The 27498-nt window shown below is 42.6% G+C and overlaps 1 protein-coding gene across 5 annotated transcripts in view; it reads left to right on the top strand.

Annotated features, from left to right (window-relative positions):
* The first annotated feature begins 13069 nt into the window (after positions 1 to 13069).
* The window catches only part of STAT3 (signal transducer and activator of transcription 3), a 60471-nt gene continuing 46042 nt past the window's right edge, over positions 13070 to 27498 (top strand). For 4 of the 5 annotated variants that reach the window (XM_057714148.1, XM_057714146.1, XM_057714147.1 and 1 more), the window contains exon 1: positions 13070 to 13296. The gene's annotated coding sequence lies outside the window, so the exon portion shown is untranslated. The remainder of the gene's footprint in view (positions 13297 to 27498) is intronic. The other variant, XM_057714144.1, reaches the window with a different exon arrangement.

Genomic DNA, 27498 nt, shown 5'->3' with positions numbered 1-27498 from the left:
GCAATGAAGAGTAGCCCCCACTTGCTGCAACTAGAGAAAGCCCACGTGCAGCAGTGAAGACTCAACGCAGCCAAAAATAATAAATAAATTTATTTTAAAAAAAAGAAAAAGAAAAATTTCCCAATAATAGGTCCGGGGGTGTCTGGTCGCAAGCTCTGATGTAATATCGTTAGGAATTTCTCTGTCTCCTCTTCTCCATTGTGTTTGTTTCATTAACAATCAGATTTTCCCCATGTGTTGGCAAAGATGACCATCAATAGCTTCAGGCTTATGGCTTAACAGGTCAACAACCCCAGTTAAGAGGGCTTCTTTCCAAATTTTTCCAGAATCTCAGATATGACTCTGATAGATCACATATTCAAATCACTAGGCCTCTGACCAAATCTAGGTCATGTACCACTTCTACAACCCACCTGCAGGGTGGAATTGAGAGTGGAGGAAGGCTGATTTCCTAAAGGAAAATTGGGTTACTGTTGGAGGAAGGAGAGAGGATGATGGACCAATAAAGCTACAGGTGTTCTTTCTGAATGATCTCTTTCTGATATTGTGCTAGGAGCCCAGAGACTATAAACACAACAAAGGCAACATATCTAGCTCTTGATTTGAAATACTCTGCCATTAGTGGGAGAGGCAGATGTTCAAAATAACTCAAACTGTTGACTATAAGAGAGGTAAAGCAAAATGCAACATCAACACACCGAAGACAGATTCATCCTGCTTGGGAAATATGGAGAAACTTGAGGAAGAGGGCTTTTGAGTTACAATCCTTTAACACAGGGTAGGGTTTCAAATATTTGTTGCTGGAGGGCAGAGACAGTATTTTACTTTTTTGTGTGTCACCAGAGCCTAACAGTGTCTCATATACAATTACATTGGTTAATGTTATTTGGTTGAAAGCATAAGAAAAGAACATTGGCCAAAAGGGGAAAAAGGAACTTATATTGGAAGGCTGCCAAGGTATCCCACAGACTCCAAGGAATTGCTGAACAGTCAGGCCGGGAAGAATAGGAATCAGGGGATCTCCAGGGACTTCTGAGAGGGAGTTGATGGATGGCCCTCTTGAAAGTTCTGACATTAATGGAACTCGGTTCTAAGGGCTCCCAGGCTCTGTGTCTCTCAGTTTCAAATTCCAAATTCCTGGCAGAGAGACTCTGATTAAGCCAGTAAACATGTGTTCACCCCAGATTTAATAATCTATGGCCAGGAGGACAGGACTGTGGAATACAGACATGGCTGAAGGTACCCATTCCAGCATATGATTGTGGAGTAGAGGGGCAATTCCTAGGAAAGGAGAACTCGTTGTGAGCCAGGCAGGACCCAAGAGGTGTCTACTGACATAGATGCTCAATACATGTTAATTAATGTAAATAGCAATGTGGGACAGGGAAATTCCTCCAAGCAAAGGGAACAGTGTGTGGAAAGGCAAAGAGGAAGGAACGCTGAAGGCGTGACTGAGGAACAGTTAATAGAATTATGGAGTGTTAGACCAAAAACGGTCTTGCTTTATTTTTTATTTATTGTTTGGCCACGTGGCTTGCGGGATCTTAGTTCCCTGATCAGGGATGGAAACCGGGACCTCAGCAGTGAAAGCACAGAGCCCTAACCATTGGACTGCCAGGGAATTCCCAAAAGGTCTTGTTTCATGGATAAGGAAAAGTAGGAGTCATTTTACAGAGGAAGTTGCTGTAAAATTTTACAGAGGACTCAGGATAGAAAGTAGTTTATCTGTACCTTATAAAACAGTGTAAAAGAGTTATTAGAAGAGAGAGGTCTTTGAAGTGCTAGGAATAAATGTTTGCCAAGGGAGGGAGGGAGTTAGGGAGAAAAGAGGATGGATTTTAGAATTAAAGTTGGAACGGGACTTCCCTAGTGGTGCAGCGGTTAAGAATCCTCCTGCCAGTGCAGGGCACACGGGTTCGATCCCTGGTCCGAGAAGATCCCACATGCCACGGAGCAACTAAGCCCGGACGCCACAACTACTGAGCCTGCACCCTAGAGCCCACGTGCCACAACCACTGAGCCCATGCGCTGCAACTACTGAAGCCTGCACACCTAGACCCCATCCTCTGCAACAAGAGAAGCCACCGCACTGAGAAGCCTGCACACCGCAACAGAGAGTAGCCCCTGCTCGCTGCAACTACAGAAAGCCCGCACGCGCGCAGCAACGAAGACTCAGGGCAGCCAAGGAAAGAAGGAAGAAAGAGAGGAAGAAAGAATTAAAGCAGGAGTGCCCACCTTTAGAGTATGGAGGGGGCTGGGGGAACAGCAAAGTAGACTGTGGGATGGTTGGAGAGGGAGAAGGACATCTTACTGGGTGCAGGGCACATTCATAAACATTATCGCAGGTAATTCTGATGCGTATTGAACGTCCCTCTGCTTGGAAAACCCTTGCCCCTTCCCTCCAGGGCTTTGTCTCTGCTAGGTGACTAGGACCCCCGCCCCTGTCCACAGCTGCTTTGTCACGGATGCCAGTCTGGACCAATGAAATCCTCTCTGCCAGCAATTTAGAATTTTGAGCTTACAGGCAACAGGAAATTGGAAATGTAATTTCAATCAGATGAACAAAAGAAAGAAAGAAGAAAGAAAGAAAGAAAGAAAGAAAAGAAAGAAAGAAAGAAAGAAGAAAAGAAAGAAAAATAATGCTTGAAATGGTAGCATAAAAAACACCAGCGGACTTCCTAGGTGGCGCAGTGGTAAAGAATCTGCCTGCCAATGCAGGGGACACGGGTTCGAGCCCTGCCCTGGGAAGATTCCACATGCCATGGAGCAACTAAGCCCGTGTGCCACAACTATAAAAAAAACAAAAACAAACAAACAAACAAACAAAAACACCAGCTATTAAAAACGTGTGGAACCTTCACTTACCCTCCAAAGGCATTTGTTGCCATGGTTAGAGACTGAACATTTCAGTAGGAGCCTCAAGTCAAATTATGATAAGGGAAGGGCAGAGTTTAGTGGGACTTGCACTAACTCCTTCTGGTGAGGTTCCTGGAATTGTCCTTTATAAGGTGTGGCTGTTCAACTCTTTATTGGAATTTGAGAGAGATCTCAGATTCTTTCCAATAAGTTCCCCTCCCCCCACCCTTGTTTTTTTAGTGGTCTTTTTTGTTTGTTTGTTTTTGTTTCTGTTTGCATAAGGTAATAATAGCTAACACTGTATTGAATGTTTTGCAGGTTATCTCCTTTAATCTTCACAACAACCTATGAGGTAGGTGCTCTCATATTCTCTGTCTTGTAGATGAAGAAACTGAGGATCAGAGAGGTTAAGCAACTGGCCCAGGGTCACACTGCTGTGTAGGTGGGGTGCCTGAGCAGCGGACCCTGCCGGGACCTGGCTCTTATCTACCATGCTGCACACTTGAGAGTATCTTCCAATCAAGAACCCTTTAATGAGACTTACCAAGGTTAGAATTAGCTCCTTGATTTGAAGATGAGGGTGTTGAGACTCAGAGAGGTTAAGGAACTTTCCCAGGGTTGCACCACTTATTCTGTGTCAGAGACAGGATTCAAACTTTGTGTGTCTCACTCCAGCTCCCATCAGCTTTCTAGTTAATGCAACTGCTTCTGTTGACCATTGTGATGGTCAAGGGAGGAAAGAATGTCTAGGAGGGAGGAAGGGGGATGATTGGCAGTAGCAGATTCGACAGTGAAGTTAAATAAAATGACTGAGAAGAAGATATCAGCTTTGGTGAGGAGGAGGTCCCTTGTGGCCTTCAAGAGCACTGTCCTACGGAGAGGAGAGGGCAGAAGTGGGGATGAGGATATAGGAGCCATGATGAGAAAGGGGGGGTAACTCAAGGGTCAAGATGGGAAAGAAGGAGCATCTTCAGAGACAGAAGGGAGGCAATAAGTGGAAAAGGTCCAGGGGGAAAGGAGAACAGATAACGCTTGGGGGAGGGATGGGATCAAGAGTACTTCCATTTAGTCCATGTGTTTATTGAGTACCTACTATGTGCCATGCACTGGAGAGATAAGGGAGCAGTAAACAGGCAAGATCCATTTTTCCTGGAACTGAGAGTATAATGAGGACAAGAAACTGTAAACAGATAAATAAAATGAGAATTATGGTAAGAGTTCCACAGGAAACAACATATAGAGATAGAGACTACAGTTGCTGGGAGCAACTTTCAGTGGAGGTAGTTAGACAAGGTCTTTCTGCACAGGTGAGACCAGAAGGGTGAGAAGGAACTAGGCATGCCAGAGCTGGAGAAGGAAAAAGAAGGGCATATGCAAAGGCCCTGATGTGGAAATGGACTGGCTGGAATTTAGTGGGCAGGTGGGAGGTTGGTGGGGTAGGTGGGGCCTTGAAAGGGATGAGAAAGGAGAACTCCTTTTTCCTAAGCCCCACGGGAATGTCATGGTATGAATGATGTTTTAAGCAGCATAAGAAAAGCATTTAGCTGGGTGGGTGACTCACAAGCTGGAGAACAGTTATACTGCAGAAGTTCTGAGGGTTCTGAGCCCCACGTCAGGCTTCCTAATCTGGGGGTCCAGCAACGGAAGGAAGAATCCCCAGAGAATCAGACTTTGAAAGCCAGCGGGATTTGATTGCAGCACCTCCACAGGACTGGGGGAAACAGAGAATCCACTCTTGGAGGGCACACGAAAAACTGTGCTCACCAGGACCCAGGGGGAAGGAGCAGTGACCCCATAAGAGACTGAACCAGACCTACCTGCTGGTGTTGGAGGGTTGCCTGCAGAGGTGGGGGGCAGCTGTGGCTCACCAAGGAGACAGGGGCACTGGCAGCAGGGGTTCTGAGAAGTGCTCATTGGCGTGAGCCCTTCCAGAGTCCACCATTAGCTCCACCAAAGAACCTGTAAGCTCCAGTGCTGGGTTGCCTCAGGCCAAATGACCACCAGGGTGGGAACACAGCCCACCCACTGGCAGACATGCAGATTAAAGTGTCACTGAGCTCCACCCACCAAATCAGATTAAAATTTTACTGAGCTCCACCCACCCAGCCCAGCCCACCATCAGTCCCTCCCATCAGGAAGCACCCACGAGCCTCCTAGACAGCTTCCTCCACAAGAGGGCAGACAGCAGAATCAAGCAGTATCAGCACTATTTCATCTTGTGGAACTGAAAATCACAGCCACAGAAAGACAGAGAAAATGAAAAGGCAAAAGACTTTGTACCAGATGAAGGGACAAGATAAAACACCAGAAAAACAACTAAATGAAGAGGAGATAGGCACTATTCTGGAAAAAGAATTCAGAATAATGATGGTGAAGATGATCCAGGACTTTGAAAAAAGATTGGATGCAAAGATCAAAAAGTTGCAAGAAAAGTTTACCAAAGACCTAGAAGAATTAAAGAACAAACAAACAGAGATATGCAACACAATAAGTGAAATGAAAAATACACTAGAAGAAACCAATAGCAGATTAACTGAGGCAGAAGGACGACTAAGTGACCTGGAAGACAGAATGGTGATAATCATTGATGCAGAAAAGAATAAAGAAAAGCGTTTAGCCTAGAAAATATTGAGTAATGAAGACTGTTCTTCAGACAGGGGGGAAGAGAGCTGCTTGCATAATGATGCTCAAGAAGTGTTTTTACAGAGAGAAAGTAGAAGTCAAAGGAATTCACACTGAACAGACCTGCTCTTCTCTGTGATTTTAGTGAGGTTAAGTTGGGCAGCCTTGTGTGAGCCTTTCTATTGCTGAGTCCCATGGGGGTTTCATCACCCACACAAGTTGCCCCTTGCCCCCTTTGCCACCCATTTACCACCCCCAAGGATCTTCTCTTCCTTGCCATCCCTTCTTCTTTATTTTATTTTATTTTATTTTATTTTATTTTTTTAAAATATTTATTTATTTATTTGGCTGCACCAGATCTTAGTTGTGGCTCACAGGATCTTCGTTGCCGTGTGTGGGATCTTCACTGTGGCATGTGAGATCTTTAGTTGCGACATGCAAACTCTTAGTTGAGGCATATTGGATCTAGTTCCGTGACCAGGGATTGAATCTGGGCCCTATGCATTGGGAGGGTGGAGTCTTAACCACTGGACTACCAGATATGTCCTGCCATGCCTTCTTCTTCTTTTTTTTAATTAATTAATTGATTAACTTTATTGACTGTGTTGGGTCTTCATTGTTGCACATGGACTTCCTCTAGTTGAGGCAAGTGGGGGCTACTCTTCATTGTGGTGCACAGGCTCCTCATCTTGGTGGCCTCTCTTGCTGTGGAGCATGGGCTCTAGGCACATGGGCTTCAGTAGTTGTGGCACATGAGCTCAATAGCTGTGACTCACGGGCTCTAGAGCGCAGGCTCAATAGTTGTGGTGCGTGGGCTTAGTTGCTCCACGGCATGTGGTATCTTCCTAGGGCAGGGATCAAACCCGTGTCCCCTGCATTGGCAGGCAGATTCTTACCCACCGCGCCACCTAGGAAGTCCCATACCTTCTTCTTGATTTAGAGTTTTACTGCGACAGTCTCAGTTCCTAATTTAGATTATAGTTCCTAGTTCTCTCTGAAGTGATAAATGGAAAACTTATCAGTTACCTATTGCTGTGTAACAAACCATCCCAAAACTCAGTGGCTTAACAATCCTGAGGGGAAAAAAATAACAAAGCTGGAGGTATCACACGTCCTGATTTCAAACTATATGACAAAGCCATAGTAATCAACATAGCATGGTATTGGCAGTAAAACAGATATAAAGATCAATGGAATAGAATTGAGAGCCCAGAAATAAACCCACACATATATGGACAACTAATATTCAACAAAGGAGTAAAGATATACAATGGAGAAAGGATAATCTCTTCAATAGATGCTGTTGGGAAAACTGCACAGCCACATGCAAAAGAATGAAACTATACCACTATCTCACACCACAGACAAAAAGCAACTCAAAATGGATTAAAGACTTGAATGTAAGACATGAAACCGTAAAACTCTAGAAGAAAACATAGGCAGTATGCTCTTGGCAATTGGTCATGGCAATATCTTTCCAGATATAACTCCTCAGGCAAGGGAAACAAAAGCAAAAATAAACAAATAAGGAAATTCCCTGGTGGTCCAGTGGTTAGGACTCAGTGCTTTCACTGCCCAGGCCAGGTTTGATTCCTGGTCAGAGAACTAAGATCCCACAAGCTGCATGGCATGCCCCACCCCATCCCCACCCCACCTCCCACAAAAAGAAAAGAAAAGAAAAAAAGAAAAACAAATGAGACTACATCAAACTAAAAACTTCTGCACAGCAAAGGAAACCATCAACAAATGAAAAGTCAACCTACAGAATGGGAGAAGATATTTGCAAATGATATATCCAAGGGGTTAATATCCAAAACATGGGAAGACTTAGAAAAATTATTTTAAAATGATAGATTTGTAACCATTAAAAGGAAATGGAAAGTTTTCAATAATGAAAATTTGAAGTGACCCAACAAAAGAAAAAAGCATGGCTTCTTTTTCTAGAAATCTAATTGTTTCATAAAAGAAGAGTTGTTTTGAAATATTTCATGGTGTTGATACAATAATCACAGGATTTTGAGCCAGTGTAAAGAATCAGAGCTAAACCAAATTAAAGATGAAATGGAAAAAAAAACCAAAAACCAAAAACCAAAAACCATGGAAAGAACTCATACATCTCAACAACAATAAAAACTAACAGTCCAATTTAAAAATAGGCAGAGAGGGCTTCCCGGGTAGCACAGTGGTTAAGAATCTGCCTGCCAATGCAGGGGACACAGGTTTGATCCCTGGTTCAGGAAGATCCTACATGCTGTGGAGCAACAAAGCTCATGCGCCGCAACTACTGAGCCTGTGCTCTAAAGCCCATGAGCCACAAGTAATGAGCCCACACTCCCCAACTACTGAGGCACGTGCACCTAGAGCCCGTGCTCCACAACAAGAGAAGCCACCACAATGAGAAGCCTGAGCACTACAACGAAGAGTAGCCCCTGCTCACCACAACTACAGAAAGCCTGCGTGCAGCAATGAAGACCCAATGCAGTCAAAAATTAAAATAAATAAATAAAAACTTTAAAAATGGGCACAGAAGATGAATAGACATTTTTCCAAAGAAGACATACCTACTGATGGACAATAGGCAAATGAAAAGCTGTTCAACATCACTAATTATTAGGGAAATGCTAATCAAAACCACAATGAAATATCACCTCATTCCTGTTAGACTGGCTATTATCAAAAAGGCAAAGAATAACAAGGGCTGGGAAGGATGTGGAGAAAAGGGAACCCTCACACACTGTTGGTGGGAATAAAAACTGGTACGGCCACTATGGGAAAAGGTATGGAGTAGATTCCTCAAAAAATTGAGAACAGACCTAACATATAATCCAGCAACCCCACTTCTGGGTATTTATCCAAAGAATACAAAAAGACTAATTTGAAAAGGAACATGCACAACTATGTAATTTTGGCATTATGTACAATAGCCAGGATGTGGAAACAACCTAAGTGCCCATCAACAGATGAATGGATAAAGATGTGGTACACACACACACACACACACACACACACACACACACACACCCCACAGGAATAATACTCAGCCATAAAAAGATGAATTCTTGCCATTTGCATCAACATGGGTGGACCCTGAGAGTATTATGCTAAGTAAAATAAGTCAGACAGAGAAAGACAAATAATAAATGATTTCCCTCCTATGTGGAATATAAAAAACAAAGAAACAATAAATGAACAAACCAAATGAGAACAAACATGTAGATACAGAGAACAGCATAGTGATTACCAGAGGGGAAGGGCAAAATGGATAAAGGGGATCTACTGTATGAAGGTGGATGGAAACTAAATTTTTGGTGGTAAGTATGCTATAAGGTATATAAAAGTAGAAATATAATGTACACCTGAAACTTACATAGTGTTATAAACCAATGTTACCTCAATTAAAGAAAAACAAACAAACAACGTAGTGGCTTAAAACAATGCCACATTTATTTTGCTTATGAATTTGTAATTTGGGTAAGGCTCAGCAAAAATGGCTCATTTCTGCTCTGTTTGGCCTCCATTGGGGTGGCTTGAAAGCTGGGGCCTGGAATCATCTGGAGTCTGGCTGACTCACAGCTGATGCTTGCTGTCACCTTCATGTGGTAGCTACATACAGCTTGGGCTTCCTTACAACATGGTGGCTGAGTTTGAAGGGTGAGTGTTCCAAGAGAAAGAATCAGGTGGACACTGGCCTTTTATGACCTAACCTCAGAAGTCATGCAGCATTGTATTCTTTTTTTTTTTAATACTTATTTATTTTGTTTATATATTTATTTTTGGTCACATCGGGTCCTAATTGTGGCATGCGGGATCTTTATTGGGGCAGGAGGGCTCTTTGTTGCCGCCTGCGAGCTTAGCTACCTGGCGGCATGTGGGATCTTACTTTCCCGATCAGGGATCAAACCCACGTCCCCTGCATTGGAAGGCGGATTCTTAACCACTGGGCCACAAGGGAAGTCCCTGTATTCCATTTATTAGAAGTGAGTCACTCAGGATGTGGAATGAGACTCTACTTTTAGATGGGAGAAGTGTCAAATAATTTGCAGACATGTTTATAAACCACTGTGGGCTTGAATGGGCTGAGTTTCTGCACTCTGCCTGTATTCATCTGATGGGCAGAGGGTGGGGGCATCACATTTCCCCCTTCTTTAGACCCTTCCTTCCTTGGGAATCCAAAAGGAAGTTTGAGCCTGGAGATAAAGTCAAGGAAGAGCAGCTATTCAGGGTCTCCAATTAAACACACTTGGATTTGAATCCTGACTGTCATTTACCAGCTCTCTGTTCTTGCGTAAGTCACTTAACCTTGGATAAGCCACATTTTCTTCATCTGTAAGATCAGAGTCTCCTCCTCATGGAGTTACTCTAAGGATTAAATGAGTTAATAGATGAGTTGCATAATACATGCTCAGAAGCAGTGACTAGTGCATAGTAAACATTCCATGTGTTAGCTATTGCTAATGTGATTATTCAACACATGTTTATGAATATTTCATTAACTCGGGCTTAGGTGAGTTCTGGGCCAGATTCTGGGATTACGAAAGTGCCCATGAAAGGTTCAGTCTTCCAGGAAGCAAAAGCTTAGGGGAGATGTTTTCAAGCATATATGGGCAAAGTGTCCAGGCTTTGGAGGCAGCCAGACCCGATTCTCATTCTGAGTTTGCATGTAGTCTCTATCTGTGGGAACTTGGACCAGTCTTTCAACTTTCTCAGCCATATTTCCTAGTTGAAAAGGAGAATTATAACAATACCCACCTCACCGGGTTTTAGTGAGAATCAAAGGAGATAATCTATGTAAGAAGCTTAGCACAGTTCCTGGAAAACGGTGATTGTTTTAATAATTGTTAATCATTAATTTTATTTATCAGGAAGTAGGCTAACGAATGGATTCGTTAGAGTACAAGGTGGAGAATGCTAAATTGGATGGGGAAACACCCTGCTAAAGGAGTCCAGCAGAAGAGATTAACTTTGCCAGGAAGAATCACGGAAAGCCTGGAGGAGGTAATGTTGGAACCGGTCTTTGAAGACTGAGTAAGAGTTTTCAGGTAGGAAATGAGGAAAGAGAAGGTATTCCAGGTAGAGGTAAGGAGATTTGCAAGGGCATGAAGTTACAGAAGGTGTTGACATGTTTGGAGGAAGGTGTTAAATTCAGTGTGGGAGCTTCAGGTGTGTGGGATGGAGGGGATGAGACTGGAAAAAGGAGTTCAGGTCAAAGCATTGGCTCAAGTGAGAGAAACTGCTATCTTTAAGCCAAGGGCAAGCTTCGTGGTATGGAGAAAGGCCAGTGGCTGGGCTGGGAGTAGGTTTTGTAAGTGGAACAGATAGATTCAGGGGTAGATTTTCTGTGTAAATTGAGGGGAGGGCAGTGAAGGAAACAAAGGCCAGCTGCTGAAGAGTCAGGGAGGAGGACCAGATTTGGGTGGATGAAACAAAATTATGAGATGTGGAATCTAAAAATCTGGTTCTGAACCCACCCAGTATATCTCTGAGTATCTCTGTGATCTTGAGATTATCATACTATTTCGACCTTAATTTCCTATCAGTGAATAACATGGCCTCTCCTATCTGCCACACATAATTATTGTGAGGAAAAGAGGTAAAGAGTGTATAAGTGCTTTGTAAGCAGTATATAACTAAATAAACATCAGACCGTATATTATTAAGGAGGTAGTCAAGTGCATGGGAGAACACAGCTAAAGCAAGAGTTTAGGCAAGGTGGAAGGTGGGGGATATTTGTCCTGAAGTGAAGAGTAAGATAAACGCAGCCACCAATACACACACACACTACACACTACAGACAAATACAGCAATTTCTACCCTGAGCTCGGTCTACAGGATGGCAATAGCAAACTCTCAACCCCACCACGAGTCACCCTACCAGTTGCGCTATAGATGATCTCACCTCTCACTTGCATTTAAGGCCGTCCGTCGAAAGGTCTAAATTGGGCAACCAGGTGAATTTACAGCTCATGCTGTATATTTCAGGGACTAGAGTCCATAGTCTCCAGCAAATTCTTGGAAGGATCTATGATCCCCCAAAAGTTAGGAGTCATTGATTTTCTCACTCAAAATTAATAAGAATAGCTATCCATGGGGAAGAAGGACTGGTGGGGGGAGGGGTTTTAGTTTTAATTTTCTGAACTGGCTGAATTTTCTAACCACAAATGTGTTAGTTTCATTGAATAAACTGTCATCAGGGTTTATTTGGGTGGTGAGATAACAAGCCCTTTTTATTTTTTATTTTATTTTATTTTTAAAAATTTATTTATTTATATATTGGCTGCGTTGGGTCTTCGTTGCTACCAGCAGGCTTTCTCTAGTTGTGACAAGCGGGGGTGGGGCTACTCTTGGTTGTGGTGCGCAGGCTTCTCATTGCTGTGGCTTCTTTTGTTGCAGAGAACGGGCTCTAGGCGTGGGGCTTCAGTAGCTGCAGCACGTGGGCTCAGTAGTTGTGGCTCATGGGGTCAGTTGGTCCTAGGCATGCAGGATCTTTCTGCACCAGGGATGGAACCTGTGTCCCCTGCATTGGCCGGGGATTCTTAACCACTGCACCACCAGGGAAGTCCCCAGGCCCTTTTTAGATTTCATCTTAATACTGCTTTGCACTAAACAAACACTAATAGCTGTTATTTTTGAAAACCCTGATAGTCTTACACACATACACACAAAATCACTATTATGCAAAGTACACCCTCTATTATGTAAGGTAAAATGTCTAATTTCCTATAAACTGCTGGTTTTAATGCAGTAAAAGTTGCATTCAAAGTAGATGAAGCGAAAAAGGCACGCAATTTCAAGTATTTCAACTCAGACACATAAAAACAATGTGTGTACGTGTCACTCTTCATCTGTACTGTCTCCTCATTCCCTTGAATCGGCCAATGTGCCAGCCGTTGGCCTTTGATGCTTGAAGCGACGACGGAACGCAGGACGGGTTAAATCCACTACCCTCTCCCCACGCACTCTAGTAATTACTCTATTTCCACGTCATGTTTCCGGGTGTGTGTGTCCCTACTCACGCAGAAACTGAAGTTCAAAGCGGGCGGGAGTCACCCATGTTCTTTTTGCCGTCCCCAGAAACCCAATTCAGGCGTTGGGCCTCTAGAGGATCTGGCGATACCTGGGGACCGTCTAACTGGCTGACTCCCACGTGGTAAGTGGCTCCCAACCTCGCCCCCACGTGATGCCAAGGGCCGGGAAAAGGGAGAGCAGGCAGAAGGGAGCCGCATCAGGGGCATTTAAAGTGTCTTGACGTCACGCACTGCCAGGAACTCAGCTGAGTTTTCAGCAGGACATTCCGGTCATCTTCCCTCCCTCCCCCCGGGCTTCTCTGCCCAAGGCCTTGGTTCTTCCCCTGCTGTTGCGGAGGGAGGAGCACGAAGCCCTCGGAACAGCCAGAACAGGGGCGTTTCTAGCCTTGTGTTGGCTCCGCCCTTTCCCCAGACGCTCTCCTAATTGGCTGGTGGGTGGGGCTTTAGGTGTGCAGTACATTCACCAGGGCCACTGGGTGGCCGAGAAAACTGGTCGTCTCATGAATTATGCATAAGCGGCGTGCCTAGGCCAGGCGGGGGCTGGGCGGGGATTGGCTGGAGGGGCTGTAATTCAGCGGTTTCCGGAGCTGCGGCCGCGTAGACGGGGAGGGGGAGCCTGGGGTTCCGACGTCGCCGCGGAGGGAGCGAGCCCGAACCGGATCCTTGACTAGCACCCCAGCTCGGCGCTCTCCCCACATCTGCTAGGGGAGACTTCGCGGCCTGAGGGAGCCCCGCGGCTAGCACCCCGGCGCAAGCGCAGCCCCGGCCGGCCGGGCCTCAGCCCGAGCAGCAGGTGAAGGGGGTTAAGGGTGGGGCTGTCCCCCGACGGCCTCCAGGCCTGGGCATCCCGGGGGGGGGGGGGGGAGGGCGGGCGCTGGGAGCTTCTGGGGTGTTTGGGGGAGTAGTGGGCGGAAGCTTCAGTGGGGAGGGGGGATACGAGGAGGCACGGAGGGTCGCTCTGAGGGGACAACTCCCGGGGATGACAGGAGGCAGCCTCTGAAGGGACAGGGCGCGCTGGAAGGAAGTTTCGTTCATTGGAGTAAGGGGAGACGCCGAGGAAGAGAGAGAATGGGCTGGAGGGGGAGCACTATGGGGCGAAGGCACTCCAAGGTGGGGGGGCAGGAGTGAGGGACAGCCCCCCGACTTCCTGCTCCCTGGGGCTCTGGGGACGTTCCGGCCGCAGGAGCGACTGTCACGCCGGCGGAGATCACCACGGAGGTGGGGGGCGGGGGGGGGTGGTTGGCACGCGCCTCCTCCCTGCCCCCCGGCGAGGCCCGGTGGCTCCCGGCTGAGCCACTTCCTCCGCCTTGCCCTGTTCCCGCTCCTTTAGGAGCCAGCTGTGCCCCTCTGGAGGAGGTAGGAATAGGTGTCTTCCCCCTACAGCCTCGTGGGCTGGTTGGTTGTGGGTAGGATTATTGCATAAGAATCAAGTTTCCTGTAGGGAAATTGACGATCTTGTACTCTTTCTAAATTCCCTTCCATCTTTTTCTAGGTTAAAGTAGTGCTTCCCTCCTCCCCCTTCTCAAAAAACAAAATAAAACCCTCATCAAGCCAGCTCTAGAGAGAAATAAACCTTTTTCCTCCTTGACATTGTTCTTTTATAAACACCTGGTAAACTTGGCCAGAAGATAAATAATTGAGCCCTTGCGTTTACTGGATTGTGGTGTTGCTTAATTGCATAGGACAGAACGAACCAATCGAGAGTGGGAGTTTTCTGTCTCAGAGCCAAGATCTTGGGTAAGGGCAGAGGAGAAGGAAACAAAGACAGACTGGCCTTGGCAAATCGTGTGTAAACTTTACCTGTGTTTGGGGGTGTGGTTGCACTCAAGTTAGCAAGATTCAAACCATCACCCAAGTTGTTTTTTCCATGTTTGGTCCACATTCCTCTGCGTTATATCAAGTGGATGTATGGTACTGACACACTTATTCTTATTAAAAATGTATGTAAAGTGTCCCTGCTGGTTATTATTGTGTGTGCATCTAAAGGGTATATTTGTTTTGTGTGTGGGTTATCATTTTTTGGCTGGCTGGGCTGATACAGCATTGGTTTCAATAAATCAGGACAGTAAATTATCTCAATCTTTAAATGTGGATTTAGACTGTGTTATAACTTGATTCAACCAGTTTTCTGTTTTATATTGAATATGTCTATTCCCTGAGTCAACACATTTATTTCCTTATTACATGTGCCAGACTGGGATACTAGTAGAATTTTTACAGTGACATTTGCACAGTGGGGTGGAGGAACGAAGTCTTCAATAGCAAAAAAAAAAAAAAGTTGATGTTAGAGGCTTGATCTTAATCTGTTTGCTAGCATATCCACCACAAAGAACCACTAGAAAATTCAGAAATCTTTTATGTGTAGTTCTTTTGGGAAGAATAGCCATCTAGAAATATCCACAGTTATGACTTGAGCCACAAAGTGTAGATAGTTCATCTAACCTTAACTCTGTTTTGTAGATAAGGAAATTGAGGCCAAAGGAACAAGACACTTGCCCCGGGGCAGCAGAGTACCATAGTGGTAGAACTTGTACCTTCTGTATATTTTATTTGCTTTTGGCTATCTATTCTTAAGTGTTAGGTCTTGATTTACAGTGACTGTGGGCCCTGCTGGGAAGAGTGTCAGTGAAATTATAACATATACCTAGACAATAAAATACCACTAATAGTCTGTAAGACTCCAAGGGAAATATTTAATAAACAGGTGAAAAATGATGTACAAGTGGGGTTTGCTTAGGGGTTTTGTTTTTTTTTTCCCCTAACTGCTATGTCTAACTTGGGAAGTAACTTTAAAAAAAAAAAATTTTATAGCATAGTTGATTAACAATGTTGTGTTAGTTTCAGGTGTACAGCAAAGTGATTCAGTTATATACATACGTGTATCTATTCTTTTTCAAATTCTTTTCCCATTTAGGTTATTACAGAGTGTTGAGTAGCATTCCTGGCGCTATACAGTAGGTTGTTATTGGTTAACTGTTGTAAATATAGCAGTGTGTACATGTCAATCCCAAACTCCCAATCTGTTCCTGCCCCCAGGTAACTGACTTTTTAGTCTGCATGATTTACCATCAGAATTTAGCTATTTGCTATTGGAAAGAGAGATTTATTTAGGGAACTTTGTAGGTGAAGGACAGTCATGACCTAAATGTCATTTAAACTGAAGTGCCTTGTGGCTTGATCAGTGGTCATTTATGTCTGCAGAAAGTTGATTTCTCCTCCCTGACTCTGCACATCGTGGCAGTCAAATGGTGAGATGGGGCAGAGATGGTGGCCATCATTCCAGATGCTGAGTCCAGCACCTTTTAACCTTATGGCTTTCTCAGAAGTGATGTACAAATCAACAAATATTTACTTTCTACAACTTTGTGAAAGTTGCTATGGGGAACAAGACACCTTGTTCATAGAACTTATAGTCTACTGAGGCAACTTCATAAATGTTTTATCCATGTAATGCAACTTGTTTTCCTCAAAGAGATGGTAAGACATTACGCCCATGCTTTCCAACAAGGTAGCTATTATATATTAGAAAACATATAGCACAGATATAGAACATTCCCATTATCATAGACAGTTCTATTACACAGTGCTTCACTGAGTGCTACAGGTCTTCAGGAGAGGTTATGAGGCTTACAGTTGTGTAGAAGTCTTCTTGCCAAAGGAGAGATTTGATCTGGGTCCCAGATAATGGTTGGCATTTGACAGATATAAAGAATTTGGGGTGAGGAGGTATGGTGATATAACACAAACAAAATCCTGGTAGATTAGGAAGGTAAGTAGGGGAGAATGAGTGCCTGCACATAAGAGGTCTTGAATGCAAGACCAAGGAATTTATAAAGATTTTTGAGGCCAAATACCGTTGTTTAATTATGGAGTGCCTACTACATGCCTGACCTTGGTTAATTTGTACGAAGTAAATCGGTGCATATGGCCTCTGCCCCAGGGGGGTTGTATACGGTCAGAAGCTGACTGTATAAACTGGGCCAGCACCCAAAAAGAGGGGTCCTGACTAGTTGGATTTGTGTGGTTAAGTGCAGCAGTGTTTTTTGAGGATTTTTAATTGGCTACAAATGCCCATTCACATTTTCTGTCTTCCATATTTAAAAAAACTTACTTTAACTTTTGGGTCACGTATAACCAGCCAAAGAGCACTTGAAGGACATTCCCTAATCCTGGAGAACTCCTGGTGTCCTGTAGCAGCCTTGGTGAGGTCCGGCAGGATGACATCCCTGGGCTACTTCAGTCTTTGGTAGTTATGGTGAAAAACATTAATATTGTGGTTACACATTTGTTGCAAGGAATCTTGGCTCACTGTGGGGCACTTTTGTCAGGATGGCTACATGGTTCTTTGGTGGTAAGTTGTTTGAAATGTCTCCAGTTTTTAAAAGGAATAGCATATCCAAGAAAGAATTTCTGTTATGGTCAGTGCTCCTATATCATATTAGTATTATTGCAACTCTTAGTTAAGATCAGCAAGCATATTATGTATTGAGAGCCAATTATTGTGCCAGGCAGGACCCAAGGATAATGCAGTATGGTCCCCGTTTTCACGGAACCGGAATTGGTGTTGTGGGGTCCAGGATATGTGCTGTGTCAGTATGGACTTAGGGTTGGGAAGATGACAGCACAGTGGTTCAAAGGTCAGGCTCTGGAGTCAAACACATCTGGGATGGGATTCTGGATATGCTACTTCCTAGTCAGAATCTGAACCTCAGTTTTCTTATCTGTAAAAGGAGAGGTTAACAGTACTTATCTCCTAGGGCTGTTGAAGACTCCAGGAGATAATGCAGGTAAAATACTTAGCATAATGCCTTTGTACACAGTAAGAACTCCCTAAATCTAAGTTTTTACTGAATGTCCAAGAAAAAAGATTAACTCTTTTTAGGGGTGAAAGGCTTTCTCATAGAGAGGTATTCAAGTGGGAACACCTGTGTAGGGTTTTGTAGGATGAATAGGAATTCTTCCAACAAAGTCGAGTGGTGAATAGCTGCATTTGAGGCTGAGGGAACATGAGCATACAGAGGCTTAAAACAGCATTGTGTGTTCAGGGAGCTATAAGTGGAAGTTCTTAATTTAGGAGAACTAAGGGGAAAGGAAGCTATGGCTCTTAGCCCTGCTTTTCTGTTGATAATTGTGTTCAAATGTCATTAAAATAAGTTGTTTTGTCCTGTGTATGAAAGTAATACATGCTATTGTAAAGAAATATAAATTTGTAGAAATATAAACTATGCATATTTTATATATATGTCTTGTTAATTTGCTGTATGTTTCTCCAGGTTTTTTGCAGCTTTTTCTACTTACCAGTTTATCTTGGACAAACTTATTGCAAATTCCTTTTGAACAGCCTAATAAAAGACTAGTAAGGAGGGCAGATCTGCCCCCCAAATAAAATAAGGTTTAGTTGTCTGGCTTTCCTTTCTGCTACCCTCCCCATCCATAAGAATAAATGACTTTCCTAATCACTGAACTTTTCCCTGACCCTTGACTTCTGAATGACATCAAACAAGGAACTTATGTTTTGAGCTTTCCTAAGGTAACTGTTACTGTGGTGTCGAAATGCTTGGGTGTTGAGTTTGAGGGTTTCATGGTCCACAGTTGCGATAGGAGTTAAAAGAATGGCAATGAGGTCAGACTTCCTGGGCTTTAGTCCCGGATCCAGCACCTCTTAGATCGTGGGTCATTTGTTTTAACTTCTCCAGGTTTCAGTTTCTCTGTCTATAAAATGTGGATGCCAGGTCCAGTTGTAAGGGATTTGTGAGGACTGAGCAAGATAACGTTTATGAAATACTTTGCACAGTGCCTGGGAGATAGCTAAAATTGGAGTGCTAATAATTACTGTTATTAAAAACTGCAGTATCTATCTAACTATAAAGTCAGGCCAGTTATGATTCACAGTAGTCTTTAATGACCCAAAGGAAAAGAGGACTAATCAGGAGATTCTAACCTAATAGGAAAAAAACTAAATGAATAGGGACCAGGGGGATTTACATTGTGGTGGAGGAAATGGAGTCTATCACGTAAAAGGAATAGGCAAGGCAAACCGTAAATTCCTGTTTCCACGGATGCCCTGGTCATCCGTATGTCTCTTTGCATCTTCTAATTGTGGCCCATTTATTTGAGGTAGTACTCAACACATTAAATTTTTATGACCACTTAGGATTGGAACAGTCCTTGGAGTTCTTGATACAAAAAGTGCAGAGAATATGAAAGGTTTGAGGGGTACAGGAGTCAGGCAGGGAAGGTGGGACAGCATGCAGCTTGCGGGGTGAGGCAGCATTCTAAACAGAGTGAATGACCTGAATGAGGCTGGGAGGTGATTTGTCCCTTCACATCTGTGTGTGTGAGTACGTGTGTTTTTATTGGAGGAGTTGAGCTTTACTTTCCTGTCTTGTAACTTTCCTTTGCAAATGAATACTCAGAACAGCCTTGTGGTTTAAGAAGAGCCACTCAGCACCTCCATGAAACGGGTTCTCTCACATCAGCTCTCTAGTTTGGGGTCAGAGGAGGCCGGAGAGAAAAGGCCTCCCCGCTGTTTCTTGGTCATATGTGGGGCAGGAGGAAGCCAGCAGAGTTTGAAAGAGAAAGTAAACTTTCTGGTAAATAAATGGCTTCCCTATTGTGGAGGAGGAGTGCAAATTATTAGGGGGATGTTTGGGTAGTTTTTGTAGAAGCCATTTCTGAAAACCGATTGAGATTATCGAAGGTGAGCCCAATTTAGGAAAACCCTGCCTGGTCTGTGAACCAGCTGTTTTCCCGCTTTGTTGATTGATTCTATTGTTTGTGGCAGCCTGACCTCGGGCTCTTGTTATGAGAATTGGAGGATTTGAGTGTGACTTTGAGCACCTGCTTAGGTGAAAGCTGCCTAAAATGCATGTTTTTCGCTTCTTTTCTAATTTGATTTTGTTTTTGCTTTTGAGCAAACACTTTTTCTGACAGAATCTAAAATCATGAGACTTTCCCTTTGTTCTCTCCTCCCCCCATTCCCCAATCCACCCGAATGTACTCCTCAAAACCCAGATGTTGGCTGTGTAATTACCTCTTCTCTAATTCAAGCAAAGTGCGATCTTGGATCGAGTTAGCATTAAAATCATTGGCCTTCGAATTTATTTCTGCTTGTGGTTTAGATGCAATAAATATTTAATCTCAGACTGACTTTGCCTGACAAATCAGTCTTGTATTTGGGCCTCTTTTTATCCATAGGTTTAGGGAAAGCAAATTTATTGAAACATTAACCAAAATGTAATTAGGATGGTAACTATCTTATGCACAAGGGCAGGTGGAATAATCAAAGCATTCCGAAGCCAAATCTCAATTTTTATTTATTTATTTTTAATTAATTAATTTGGCTGCTTTGGGTCTTCGTTGTTGCACACAGGCTTTCTCTAGTTGCGGCGAGTGGAGACTACTCTTCCTTGCGATGCACGGGCTTCTCATTATGGTGGGTTCTCTTGTTGCAGAGCACGGGCTTTAGGCATGCAGGCTTCAGTAGTTGCGGTGCACGGGTCTAGAGCACAGGCTCAGTAGTTGTGGCACATGGGCTTAGTAACTCCGTGGCATGTGGGATCTTCCTGGACCAGGGCTTGAACCCATGTCTCCTGCATTGGCAGGCAGATTCTTAACCATTGTACCACCAGGGAAGTCCTCAATACTTATTCTTAATTCCACGTGTTATTGTCCCTTTCCATTTGAGTACATAAATAAGAGTGGACTGTAAATAGAAGCAGCTGGGACACTTTAGGGTCCTGATTACTATGCTGAAGAATCCTAGCTTCATGGAGCCATCCTGTTTCTCAAATGTACTGCTGTGGTGCTAGATGCCAACAGGGGTGGGGGTGGGGGTGGGGTGGGGTAGGTGAACTGTGTACTTCTCACTCAATCTTGCTTTGAACCTAAAATTGCTCTAAAAATCAAGTTTGTTAATTAAAAAAAAATTCTGCAGAAATATCTGAGGTGTCCTGGGTCAGAAGTGCCCTGTATACAGCTGTGTGATTCCACTGACTTCTACCTCAGGGTACCCTAAGCTTGGCAGTGAGAATTCCATGCTTTTACCCAGTGAGTATCTCCCAAATAATGGAGCATGAGATGAACCTTAGGAAAGATAGGTTAAAAATGCTAGCTTTAACCACAGGTTTGCAGCAAGAATGTATCAGTTTTGTTTTTCAGTTCCAGACTCTAGTTTTCTTATTTTAGGGGTGGGAGGGGAGTTTAAATTAATCAGTACAGTAAATGAAAAGTCTCCCCTTCACCTTATCCTCTGAACTCTCTCTCCCAGGGATAGCTAGTTACCTATTTCTTACTTATATTTCCAGAGCGATTGTGTGTATTGTCACATTGTTTATCTTAGAAAATACTCCATGTGAATATGTTTATATCTATCTCATGTTTTTAAGGTCTGCATAGTGTGGATTTTGGTTGGGGTGAAATATTCAGTATTGTGATCTCTTCTTAGGAGAACTTGGAGGAGAAAAAGTTTGTTGTTTTTTTAAAAAGCCTTCATCATAGTCTTCTAGGCTACGGATATCATAATGTATTTGATGCATCTCCTAATGATAGGCGTAGACTGCAGAATCTGAAGGCAAAACAGTGTTGTGGTAAATATCATCATGTTTGTCTTGAGGCACATATGAATAAATCTGTACCTGTATACTTTTTTTTGTTTTTGGCTGCACCACGTGGCATGCAGGCTCTTAGTTCCCTGACCAGGAATCGAATCTGTGCCCCCTGCAGTGGAAGTGCGGAGTCTTAACCATTGGACTGCCGTGGAAGTCCCCGTACACTTTTAATTTTTAAGAATCATAGGCATAGTGTTTAGAAATGTAGCTTTTCAATTAACAGAGTGCACATTTCGCCCTTAAACATAAACTTTAATTCTGGGGAGAAGTCTAGCTACCTCTTTAAGTATGAAACCCCAGTGTGTGTCACTTGGGCAGGTAGGAATTGTTGCAAACCCGTCCCGCCCCCCCCCAATTTTTTTAAAAGCTTGTTGTTCATATACCTGTGACACTAGTGGCCAGCTTCCATCAATCTGAACCACTCCATCCCTAAATCACAACAGACTATTTTGTGTAAACTCTCCCATTGCTTGCAGCCGGGTGGGGAGGTGGGGTTGTTTTTTTTTATATTGTTCATGGACGGGTTGTTCATTGATGCTTCTGTTTGTTTATTTGTTTGTTTTATTTATTTATTTATTGGATTTTTTTTTTTTTATTGGCTATGTTGGGTCTTTGTTGCTGCACAGGGCTTTCTCTAGTTGCAGAGAGCGGGGGCTGCTCTTCATTGCAGTGCACGGGCTCCTCATTGTGGTGGCTTCTCTTGTTGCGGAGCACGGGCTCTAGGTGCGTGGGCTTCAGTAGTTGTGACACATGGGCTCAACAGTTGTGGCTCACGGGCTCTAGAGCATAGGCTCAGTAGTTGTGGTGCATGGGCTTAGTTGCTCCGTGGCATGTGGGATCTTCCTGGAGCAGGGATCGAACCCATGTCCCCTGCATTGGTAGGCGGATTCTTAAGCACTGTGCCACCTAGGAAGTCTGATGCTTCTGTTTGAGTTGTCTGTAGCAGCAGTTTGCAGAGTGTGGTCCACAGACTCCAGCTGGTCTCTGAGATCCTTTCAGGGTGGGTCTTTGAGATCAAAACTATTTTCATAGCATTATTTGTGTTTTTCACTTTCTCCGCATCTGCACTTATAGTAGTAGCTATGGTACTCAGTGCAGTCTAAGGGAAAAAAAAATGTGATCAAACAGTAAACGATATTAATTTCATTATCTCTCAACTCTTGAGGATGTCTTTTTGATATTCTGTAATGAAATGGGAGGGACGCATAAAGCACTTCTGCTGCATAGAGAAGTATGGTGGAAAAGCATTTGTGGAATTGAGCTGCAATCTCAAAACTAGCTGCTTTTTTCCTGAAACACCATTTTTACATGAAAGAATGATTGGCAGACTGATGGGGATATTGGTTGATATTTTCTCAAAAATGAAAGAAGGGAAGCTTTCACTTCAAGGAAAAGAGCTGACAATATTTGTTACTGATTATTAAAAATTTAAGCCTTTTTTTTTTCTTCCTTTTCGGCTGCACCATGCGGCATGTGGAATTTCCCCGACCAGGGATTGAACCCACGCCCCTGCAGTAGAACCGAGGAGTCTTAACCACTGGACCACCAGGGAAGTCCAAGTTTAAACTTTCCGTGATAAATTAGAGTTTGAGAAAAGTCGTATCCATTTTTGTGAATTTGACAGCTTCCCAGTATTAATTAATATAATTTTTGGTAATAACATATGTGATTTTGTAATAGTTTATGATGAAATATGTTGACATTTGGCAGGTCTGCATGTCTCTGAAATAGTTTTCCAAATGATTAATGCATGGCATTACAAAATCATGCATGGGAAAACATTCTATTCAGAATGCAAAATAGACTAATGGATCTTAACGTAACTGAGTATGAAGAGTTTGTTGCTATAGTTTCAGAATCCACGTTGCATCTAACCTTTAAGAAACTATTACTTGTTAAATTTTGGTGTAGTATTAAAGAATATCCAAAGTTATCTGCAAAGATTATTAAGATACTCTCCTCCTTTCCAATTAATGAGGCCAAAATTTCTTCTACGCTTCAACCAGAACAACATACTACAACAGACTGAAAGAAAAACAGCTGTGAGAATCCAGCTGTCTTCTGTTAAGCCAGACATTAGAGAAATTTCCAAAACTTTAACAATACCACTCTTTCCACTATTTTGTTGTTGTTATTCTGAAAAATAAGTTATTTTTCATAGAGATGTTATTTATATAACAGATTTATTTTTTTAATAAATTATTTTAAATTTCTCAGTTTTAATTTGTTATACAATAAACATTGATATGCTTCCATAGAGAAAAGCTCTTAAGGGTCCTCAAGTTTTAAGGATATAAAGGGGTCCTGAGACAAAAAGTTTGAGACTGCTGATCCAAAGGTTTTAGCATGGACTTCCCTGGTGGCGCAGTGATTGAGAATCCACCTGCCAATGCAGGGGACACGGGAAGATGCCACATGCCACGGAGCAACTAAGCCTGTGTGCCACAACTACTGAGCCTGCACTCTAGAGCCCATGAGCCACAACTACTGAAGCCCTCACACCTAGAGCCCACAACAAGAGAAGCCACCACAATGAGAAGCCCACACACCTCAACGAAGAGTAGCCCCCACTCCCCGCAACTAGAGAAAGCCTGCAAACAGCAACGAAGACCCAAAGCAGCCAATAAATAAATAAAAATTAAAAAAAATTTAATACTGCAAAAAAAAATAAATAAAGGTTTTAGCATAAGAACCTCTGGGACCCTTGTTTAAAAAAGAAAAAGAAGATTCTATGGTTCTGTTCTAGAGAGTCTGGTTGAGTAGATCTAAGGTCACTTTCAACAGGCAGCCAATGTTCTGATACAGGTGGTTCTTGGTTTGAGAAATAGTATTCTAAAGGATCATAAGCTGTAAAAGTCTTCAGGTTAGTGAAGTCCTATCTACAGGGTTTAATTGTTGTTTGGGGGATAAAGGTAAATGGTAGATCAGTGGTCTTCTAAGGAAAATTGCTTTGGCGATTTTTTTATTGTTTGTTCTTCTTAGTGTTTATGGACCTGAATATTAATCAAGGATGGATTATGACTATCAAAAGAATCACTTTACCAGATTAATGTTCAGTTTGGTTTTATTGATAGACTATCCATGAACATATTAAGACAGTTTCTACAGCCTTGGATTAATTTCAATTCTGATAAAGAATTGTCTTTAAATTCTATAAGAAGTGTTCTATTTCAGACATGTCTTTAACTTTAGTACATGTAATGTAAGTAAAGCTCTCATTTTCCTTTCTTCTTGTAATTGTTTGTATTACAAATTCAAAAAGAAATTATCTGTCAGAGATCATATAGCAGAGATAAGACTTAAAAAACAAAACATTTGACTCCACTAGCCTGGGAGTTTGAAGACTCCAAAAGTTTGTGTTCTGAGTCTATCATTATATGTTGTGATCACTTAACATTTCTGTCCTTATCTGTAAAATGGAAATAACAACCTACTTGATAGAATTGTTATATTATCTGTAAAATGGAAATAACAACCTGCTTGATAGAATTGTTATATTATCTTGGGACCTCAGGCTTCTCTTTGGCTGAGTGGTTGACTAGAAAATCCAGTGCGAATTCATGCTTCAGGCCAGGTTCTCTATGGGTGTGATTTTTAGAATTTAGATCATAAGCTACCCCCCAACACAAACTGGAATAGTGTTTCATTATCTTTCTAAGTATATATTCTTTTTCTTTCTAAGCCATGTCCACTACCTCACTTATATTGTCCGGTTATAATTTCATAAGTAATTGAGACTTTTTTTTAACCTTCTGTTGTGTAGATGCTAATGGATAAGATCAGCTGTTCTCTGAAAAGTGCTCACATCATGCAAAATTATGATGTAAATGAGGTCACTTATTTTTCCAAGTATATTATTCATTTTGATAAGCCTTTCATAGAAAAGCTTGTCTAATTGGGGAGATAGCTAATCTTCCTTCTTAAATATAATTGAAACTTTATGGGGTCAGATTTATCTTTTAAAAATATTTTTCATAAAGCTCAATAATTTGAAAAATTAATAGACTGTATATTTAAAAGCAGTTTTAGGATGCATAAAAATTGAGCAGAAAGTACAGAAAATTCTTCCTATACTCCCTCTTCTCTCTCCTTCCCAGTTTCTCCAATTATTGGCATCTCACCTTAGTGTGACACATTTGTTACTATTGATTAGCCAATACTGACACATTCTGGTACATTCTCCGAATTTTGACAAATGTATAATGACATGTATCCACCATTACCGCATGATACAAAATAGCTTTACTGCCCTACAAAATCGCCTGTACTCCACCTATTCATCCCTCCCCCAAACCCCTGGCAACCACTGGTCTTTTTTATTATCTGCATAGCTTTGTCTTTTCCGGAATATCATACAGTTGAAGTCATCCAGTATGTAGCCATTTCAGGTTGCCTTCTTTCACTTGGCAACATTCATTCAGATTCCCCCATGTATTTTCAAGGCTTGATAGTGCATTTTTTTTTAAATTGATTAATTTATTTGACTACACCAGGTCTTAGTTGCAACAGGGATGTTCCTCAGTTGCGGCTCTCGGGCTCCTTAGTTGTGGCATGTGAACTCTTAGTTGCAGCATGCATGTGGGATCTAGTTTCCTGACCAGGGATTGAACCCAGTCCCTGCATTGGGAGCGTGGAGGTTTAACCACTGTGCTACCAGGGAAGTCTCGATAGTGCATTTCTTTTTATTGATGGATAATATTCCATTGTCTGTGTGTACCACAGTTTGTTTATCCATTCAAAGGACATCTTGAATGTTTTTAAGTTTTGGCAATTATGAATGAAGTTCATAAAATAAATATTCATGTGCAGGGTTTTTTGTTTGTTTTGTTTTTTGCCATGCTGCACGGCATGCAGGATCTTAGTTCCCCAACTAGGGATCGAACCCATGTCCCCTACAGTGGAAGTGTAAAGCCCTAACCACTGGACCAGGGAATTCCCAATGTGCAGGTTTTTGTGTAGACATAAGTTTCAACTCATTTGGGTAACCAAGGAGCGAGATTGGTAGATCCTAATTGAAGGAAGGAGTAAGAATGGTGGGCTGGAGTGTCACCAGGGATCTCTGCATTACCAAGTTGAGTGGATGCCACTCTGTTACCATCTTGCTCACCCTTTTAGTGGTATTGGCACAGCTGAACTTACTTTGGCTTTAACTGTCATCTCCATCCTGATAACTGATTGTCTCTCCAACCCAGGAGTCTCAAGGCTCCCAGCTTCTGTGTCCGGATGCTTAGACAACCCCCTTGGACAATTGTAGTTATCTCCTATTTATTTTGTCAAAAAACCTTTTTTTTAAATTGAAGTAGTTGATTTACAATATTGTGTTAGTTTCAGGTGTACAGCAAAAAATATATATATATATATTTTCAGATTCTTTAGCATTATAGGTTATTACAAGATAACCTATAATGAATTGAAATAATAATCTATAGTAAAAACCATTGTATATTGTTCCCTGTGCTATTCAGTAAACACACACCTTGTTGTTTATTTTATATATGGTGGTGTGTGTCTGTTAATCCCATACTCCTAATCTATCCGTCACACAAAAAACATAATTCTTAAGCTTTCTTACCACAAGCTTGTACCCATCTCCCTGCCCAGCTTTCACCATCTAAGTAAGTGGTATCAACACCTACCCTATTGTACAAGCCCAAAACCTAGGTGTAGCCTTAATTCTCCCTTTCTCTCATACCTCTGCTTCTCTTCAAATCATCATCAAGTACTGCTGGTTCCACCTCAGAAGTTTTCTTAAATTCCTTTACTTGTCTCATCCTGACTTCTGTTCCTGCTCTGTGGTAGACTAGATACCTTGAAAACCTCCTCTACAAAACACCAAGAAGTGTTGGATACACTGAGCTCTCCAGGAAATTAGGGAAATCTTTATAGAGGCAAAAATCAAATGGAGGGACTTCCCTGGTGGTCCAGTGGTATAAAGAATTCATCCTGCAATGCAGGGGATGCAGGTTTAATCCCTGGTTGGGGAACTAAGATCCCACATGCCACGGGGTAACTAAGCACGTGTGTCTCAACTAGAGAGCCTGTGTGCCGCGAACTACAGAGCCCACACACCTTGGAGCCCCCGTGCCACAACTAGAGAAGAGAAAACCTGCTCGTCACAACTAGAGAGAAGGCCATGCACCACAACAAAAGATCCTGCATGTCTGCATGCTGCAACAAAGACCCAACGCAGCCATAAATAAAGAAACAAGTAAAATAAATATTTCTAAAAAATCAAATGGAATCTCAACAAAATAAGGGAGAAGTCAGCCTATAATGGGGGTGGGTGTGGGGGGGCATTTCCCTATCCCCATTGCTAAGGATTTTTAATTTAACAGCCACTCTAGGCAGCAGACAAGGTCTTGCTCTTGGTAAGGAGCCTGCCAAGT

This window comes from Hippopotamus amphibius, chromosome 17 (genome assembly GCF_030028045.1).
Source record: "Hippopotamus amphibius kiboko isolate mHipAmp2 chromosome 17, mHipAmp2.hap2, whole genome shotgun sequence".
In the NCBI taxonomy this organism is placed as follows: domain Eukaryota; kingdom Metazoa; phylum Chordata; class Mammalia; order Artiodactyla; family Hippopotamidae; genus Hippopotamus; species Hippopotamus amphibius.
Note: the sequence above shows the minus strand (reverse complement) of the source record. Positions and strands in the feature narration are given on the sequence as shown.